We start from the raw sequence: 7,348 nt of genomic DNA, 5'->3' as shown, positions 1-7,348 counted from the left end.
GACAATGCGTGGATATACGAGATGTTTATCTCATATCACAAGTTACATTTTGTATTACTTTCACAGAGTATTCGAAATTAATTACATCTTTGCTTTTATGTTTTTTTATGGATTTTTTCGCTGAAATCTTTGTCAGGAGGAATTAAATATGTAAATAAAATTAAATGAGGGATTTCTTTTGTGTCCATGTACATAACGATGCATGTATAGTAGTGCCATAGCTTAGTGATCGCGAAGCTCCTAATTCGTTATTTTTATCACATTGTATTTCATCGCTTTCTATGTGGACTTATTTCTCGCAAATGAATTTATAATAAAATCTTTGTAATTATTATAATAATTATTAAAATATAAAGTTTATATCTTTTAAATTAATATATATAATGATAACGTATTGTTATTTTTATGATATTGTCCTACATTGTATCACTATTTGAAAATATTGAATTTATTTAAAATAAGTGATTTATAGAGTTGAAAAAGGTTCAGTTTTTACATCACCATGTTTCATCTCAATGATAACTAATCGATCGAACATAATACAGTTACTATGATGATCTATGAGTTTCAGTATATCTTTCCCTTTTCATCTTAATCCTTTTTTCTTCTCTTTTTTACTTAGTGAGATAACGGAGAAGAGAAGCATTTTACTCATGTGTAAAAATTCAGACGGATCTGACTTACAGCATGAAACATTACCTTTACATTGAACGTGGCAAACATGGTTCTACAATGTTATTTCTCACATTTGCAAAATAATTACGCACAAACTTCCTTTATTCCTGAATAAAATTCAGATAAATTCCTTCAAACTTGCGTAAGAAATTAACAAACTTTCCGTATCATAAATATTTAAAAGATCACCTTGAATTTCACCTATCTTGTATATTACTCGAGTACAATGTACGCGCTCGAGGAGAATGAATGTCAATGTGGTGTGCCGACTGGTTAGGCACGAATTTCAAGATGAATTCCGGCGGACAATTACGACATTTTAATTGCACAATACCCGGGCTACGAGAGGCGAGCGAAAAGAGAGCGCTCGCGAGAGAGGGTGGCGAGGTGGAGACGGCGAGAAAGAGGAGAAAGACGGACAGAGGATGCGCCGTGTGTGGAGCGATGGGGGTGGTCGGGGGATGGACGGGCACAAGAAATGACCGACCAAGCGCACACGCGTATAATTATAATAACATTACTTGACAGAGATGGCGGCGAGAGGCGAGCCCGGTCGGCCAGGCTCCGCCGAGCATTGAAATATTATACCTACCAAAGAGAAAATAATTAAAATTCAACCCTTGCGCTCGCTCGCATGCGAGTGCGCGCCCACATTCGTGTGAGTACCGGGGCACACATACACATGTACGCCATGTACACACATATACAATCTGTGCGCGCCTTCTACGTGGAGTAAACCGACTCCCTCTCTCCGACGCCGCTACCTCCCTCACTCGTTCTCTAAAGATGGGGTTTCCCATATTTTTTCCAGCGCCCTAGGTAACAGGTATTCCGGAAACGTTTGTTCGTTACGTACGTGCTTCTGAGCGCTGTTGTAGTAAGTAGAAAAAGCCCCCGACGTATACCTTTCAAGTTGGATTATCGAGCCGGATGAATGCGCGCATTCACGATCGCGCGGCTTGACTCTGACAGCATTATTGTTGCGAAACATATCCGGTGTCCGCGTGTCGATGCTCTTCTGCGGTAATTGCCCGCGTTATACGCTTCACTGGTTTCGGTAATTAAATTTAATATGAATTCGTGAAGAACCAATCAAGTCCAGATAAAAAGATAATTATTTGATTTCAAAGAAATTAAGGACTATTACGTATTTATATTTGAAATGATAAAATTTAAGACATATTTTTTTACTATATCATCTGGATAGGATTTCTCTTGTGTGTTTCTTTTGAGACGATGAAACTGCTTGACTTAACAATGAGCTGAATTTGATCGCGTATATGATTATACAGATCGATTTGATGTAACCGTCGGAAAATAAAGGTTCGGCTTGCGAAAAGGCGAGATGGACATGACCGTTTTAATTGATATTTTAATGGACTTTGCGGAAAAAGGTTCTTGAAAATCGGCCCCAGAGGCCGTGACAGGATTGCGAGACAAAGGAATTAATGGAAGCCGCAGAGATCCTTCTACTTTAGCACGTCCACAGCAGGAGGACTCCCCCTTCCGTTTTCACGGCTATCAATAGCGTCGCCGAGAATTCGGGGCCCCGTCAAACGCCGTTGGTTATAATTTATTCAAATTAGTCCGGGGATTATTCATGAAAAAGTTACGACGCAGGGAGGCGAGTCGACGTTCGAACGGCGGATTCGCTCGATAATATCGCTTTATCTTTTTCCTCTACGAGATTAATATAGGTTTATTATACGACGCAGTTTCCTTGTTTTGTGCCATCCCGCGTGATTACTCGTAGATCAACGTAAAGGTAAAAAGCTATCTACCTAGCCGAGTAATACTCAAGCGTTCGCGTTATCTTCTCGATAACACAAATCGTTCGTTTATATATCAAGAAACATTAATTTTTATTAACTTAATTATCGTGTAATTACACAATTAATTACTTGTAAAAAGTAATATTTTTTAATATAAACTTATTCTTTTAAAGCGTTACTTTTCATCTCCATACGAACAGAATAAAAATGACGTGTGTCGCCAATCAACAATCTATTCAGCGAAAAATGATCGTCCGTTTTTCACGTGCGTGAACATCAAACATATTTTACCTTCTCAGGGAATAATTATTTGCGCTCTTTAAAAGTGCAAAAACAAGAGGCACGCGAGCGCGAGCGAAGAGCACTCGTTGACACGAGGGCGTGCGCAAGGCCGAATCACAGCGGCTCGTAACGGGTCGTACATTATGATTTAATGCTAACACTGTGGTAATGTCGTCAGAGAGACTCCTGCGTATAAATAATTCGCGTGTCCGGGCGCCCAACCCCGAGGACCACGAAGTCCGGGGTGGACGAGGGCGTAGAAAGAGCAAGCGGAGACGGAGGGAAGGAGCCGCGGAGGTTGGGGCGGGCGGCGGCGGGGAACGCCGAGTTTTTAATGCGGCATCTCTAGGGGCGACGAGGATTACCAAGGTTAAAAAGGAAGTTTTTAATAATTTTTCATTTTCTCTATATTTATTATCGCACGTTTCCTAACCGGGGGTGGGAAATAGGGGAGGGTAGGGAGTTTTGTTTTGTCGGAGACAATGGAGGGTCGGTAACGCCGGACCGTCTACTGTCGCGGGGGGGGGAGGGGTGATAAGGGGGAGAGGTAAGGGATGGGATTTCACGATTGTCAGTTGTCGTTGTGAAATTTTAATTCGCCCTCTCCTGCTTTTTTTTATATCCATTCTCTCTCTCTCTCTCTCTCTCTCTCTTTTCCTCTTCCCTGTTCTTTTCTGATCTTAGTGCGTAAAAGCCATTGCGATCTCTCCATTCTAATCACAACGCAAAGTTATTTTTACAATCCGGCATGCCGGATGCTCGCGGAGATGTAGTGCCTTTCACGCTCACCGCTTCTCGTTTTTTGCCCTGCATGGTATTATTCGAAGTTTTGCGTTGCGAAATCTCGCACGTTTTCACCATTCGTTTTTCACCACTTCTGTTTACATCGTGTTCTTCTTAGTCACTTTTCCCTACATATGAAAAAGCCCTTTACGATTTGCGTATCGAAAAGAATTTGACACGAGAAATTAAGGAAATTGGATTGTGATTTGAAATATTATTCACTAACAATATTAAACGATAAAAAGCAACAATTAATTTTCGAGAGAAAAATTCGTGTAGGAAATAATCGCGTTTGCCAATCAACTTGATCGAAGAGGACAGAAAAACGCTTGACACGAGAGAAATTCTGTGAGAAAACGCGGTGTAAGGGGACGCCGGAAATTCGTCTGTGCTAATTTGTCGCAAAGATCGTGGAATTGAAGCTGGCGCGAAGTCTCTTCTATTGGCTCGGAACATTCCACCATGCGCCTTTCTCACCCTCCTCTTCTCTTTCCGGTTGCCTTTCCTCTGGTTTCTCTTCGCGATACGAAGTATCCTACCATATTTTCTGCGAGCACTACGAATATCGGGATCTTAGTGACATAAAAGAGAAAAAGAAGATAGATAAGTTGGACAATTATTGAAGGCTACGTAAAAAAAGATATTCTGTAAGTAAAATCAAATTAGCAACCGTGCAATTCTTTGATTTATTACTATCTTTATTATTTTGAAATAATATTTCTCTTCAACAATTTTTTCCTAATATGCACTTGAAATCAATAGAATTTCAAGACAGAAAGATAAAAAGAATTCAATATAGTATTAAAAGCAACAAGAATTTATTAGGCTTGAAGATCAATATAATTTTTTAATGTGAAGCTTTCAATTATTTATTAATTGCATATAAACCACGATGAAATGGTATAACCATTCATTTATGTCGCTTGTATTGAATGTAAATGTAAAGAGCAGAAAAATTATGTTTACACGGAAAATCCGTCGCGGATCATTTTCTATCCACGAACGAGCTATACTTGCTTCGTTTCGTTTTCGCTTCAGACTTTCCATCTCTTTATCCTGAAATCCAGTGAGATACTACCGGTGTATTAATCAGGAACGCACAGGGCAACCTGCTTTATGAGTCTTGAAGTATCGCGAGAAGTAGAGAGGGAGGAGGTGCAGGGCGAAGACATCAATGTCAATAATAATTCATTGATTACTTAATTCATAGTTGCCATGACGACCGTCTCTCGCTTTTCCCTCGCCTCCAAGCTACTCTGTTTTTCTCGCTTCGACGAAGAAGAGTACATACTCCTTAAACGCATCTCACACAGAATCGAACGTGCCAATTGTTTCCTTGAACGATCTAAATATTTGATTAATTAAAACATATATTTCCTAATTTACGTCATCACGATTTTTATCCGCTTCGCGATTAACAAGACAATCCTGATTACTAGAATTTAATTATTGTTCTCAGCATATTTTCAAGAACATCACGGATTCCGTTGTGAGTGTCGCATTAGCCTTGCTTACGGGTTCGCAAGCAGGCAAGGAGAAACACGAAATGAATATTCAGAAGTTATTAGTCTGTAGTGAAATGTGACGGGGCTCACCCTTCTCGAAAACCACCCTGGCCTCCGCCACCGTCGCTCACTCCTCATCCTCTACCTCCTCGTTCCGCCCCTCAGACCGCTATAGATTTTGCGATACATCCTGCGGAAATACTCGCGAGCGAGCGAGCAAGACACCCCGATCTGCTACTACCGGTCGAAGAAGGGGTTGAAGCCTCGATGAAACGCCAGGGATGAAATTGTGAAAGATGAGGAAGTTGCAGGAGGTAGATGCGAATAGACCGAGACCAGCGGGGCGTGAGAGTGATGGGCGAAAGGGGCTTTATGCATAAGCTAAGAAGCACCATTGACGGGCAGCAAGTATGTCTGTGTATACTTCGATGTAGCAACGCACTTGATAAACAAGACTTTGGTAACACTAACGTCACATAACCCCGGCACGTACCTGGAAGTCACCAAGTATAATCACAAACATCGGGATAAAAGTGTGTCCTGATTAAAGCTATCCGGAAGTATTTTAGCGAATAATATAATAATGATCTGACGTTCGATGAGAGATATGAAATAATTTTATCATTCATGTGAAATTATCATTCATGAGAATTTCAGACATTATTATTGACTTTTCTTTCTAATATAAGTAGAATTATATCATGATTTAATATTGCATTTATTATTCTTCTTCTTTTTTCTCTCTTCACAAATTTTCTAACTATTATATATAATTTATATGGCGAATATTTGTAATATTTTCTTATTGTTTGTATTAATGAATTATTAATCACGTCATATTAAATCTAATATTAAGATTAAAAATAAAATCAGCATTTAGCGGTAGTTTTGCCTTTGTCTGCAAAGAATTCTTTTATACTATATTTACATATGAATTGTTTGATGTGTCCTTAGTGTTTACATTCAATAAAGTTATTATTATATCACTTATAAATAATGCGTATAAAAATGATTTTCTATAAATACAAGCTATTTAATTTAATTTTACATATAATGTTTGAATAATGAAATAATTCATGAAATTGATAGAAATAATAGGATCAGAAGAATTTGATTATTTTAATCTTACTTCCTGGAGTTGTTACAATCGGCGAGGAAACAAATATCGAGAAACAGACGGCAGTTTAGTCGCGTCATCTCCTCATGAAGTACTGCTTGCGCAGTCCGCAATTGGATATACGATCCACGAAACATATAATACCAATGTATCTCGGTAGTATTTGTCGAGGAAGCGGCGCACGGATGGATAGAGATCTCCGACAATCGTGTAAACGCCTTTACGAACGGCATCGTCTTGAAAGCGTGTGTCGTGGCGCAGGCGATATTCAAATGGCATCAATTTCTGGGAAATTGCTTCCTATATCTACCCGCAACCTGGATGCAGGCCCTCCCTCTCGCGAGAAGGGGGGAGAGTAGACCATATTGGCAGATAGCTACAGCATCGTTTTACAACCCCTTATCTGGATAAGTTACGGGCATCCTATTCGGCGATTCTCTCCCGTCCAAAGTTACGTTGTCGAGGGTGTCATCGATTTCCATGGAAATCCCTGGTGCGTGTAACTCCTGCGCTGCGCCAGATTGCCAGGTTGTCTTATCGCGTGAGATAGCTCTAACTCTGAAGCAGAAAAACATACCAATCGATCGTTACTAAACGTAATGCTCTATCTTCGATTGCTTACTAAAGTTGAAGATATTATTGGACATACTTTTTATTTGCGTTTCAAAAAAGCAGGCTCTTTGCGTCTAATTATCAGAGTTTTGATTTGTAACACAATTTATCATTCTAAAATTGTTGTGATTGTATTTACATTATACATATTTTTTTCGATTCTATTTTCATTCTTCTTGAATTTTGCACGATACAACGAGTCGAAGAGTCAGTCAGTCAAGTTGCGGTAACAATCTTGGAGGAGCTCATTCTTTCTTTCGTCTTTTGCCGCAGAAAAAACACCCGCAGGGCTCAGCAACTTTTTTTCATCAGCATTTTACGGTTATACCAGCGCATTAATAATGCACATGCTTAATATAAAGAGAGGCCCGCGAGTCTCTGTCTAATAAACTGGAAGAATGCTTTATAACCATCCGCGGTTTTGGGCTATGAGGGGCGGACCATGGTAAGGTGGTGAAGGGTGCGCTGGAAGGCGAACTGAAGGGGGTGGCTTTCTTCTTTATACCCGCCAAACGGCCAATCTCTCCTCCGCGCGTCGAAGGAAAGTGGCCTAACTTTCTGGTGTTACGAAGAGACAACGAACTCATTGTACGATATATCCT

Source organism: Atta colombica, unplaced genomic scaffold, assembly GCF_001594045.1.
Source record: "Atta colombica isolate Treedump-2 unplaced genomic scaffold, Acol1.0 scaffold155, whole genome shotgun sequence".
Lineage (NCBI taxonomy): Eukaryota > Metazoa > Arthropoda > Insecta > Hymenoptera > Formicidae > Atta > Atta colombica.
Note: the sequence above shows the minus strand (reverse complement) of the source record.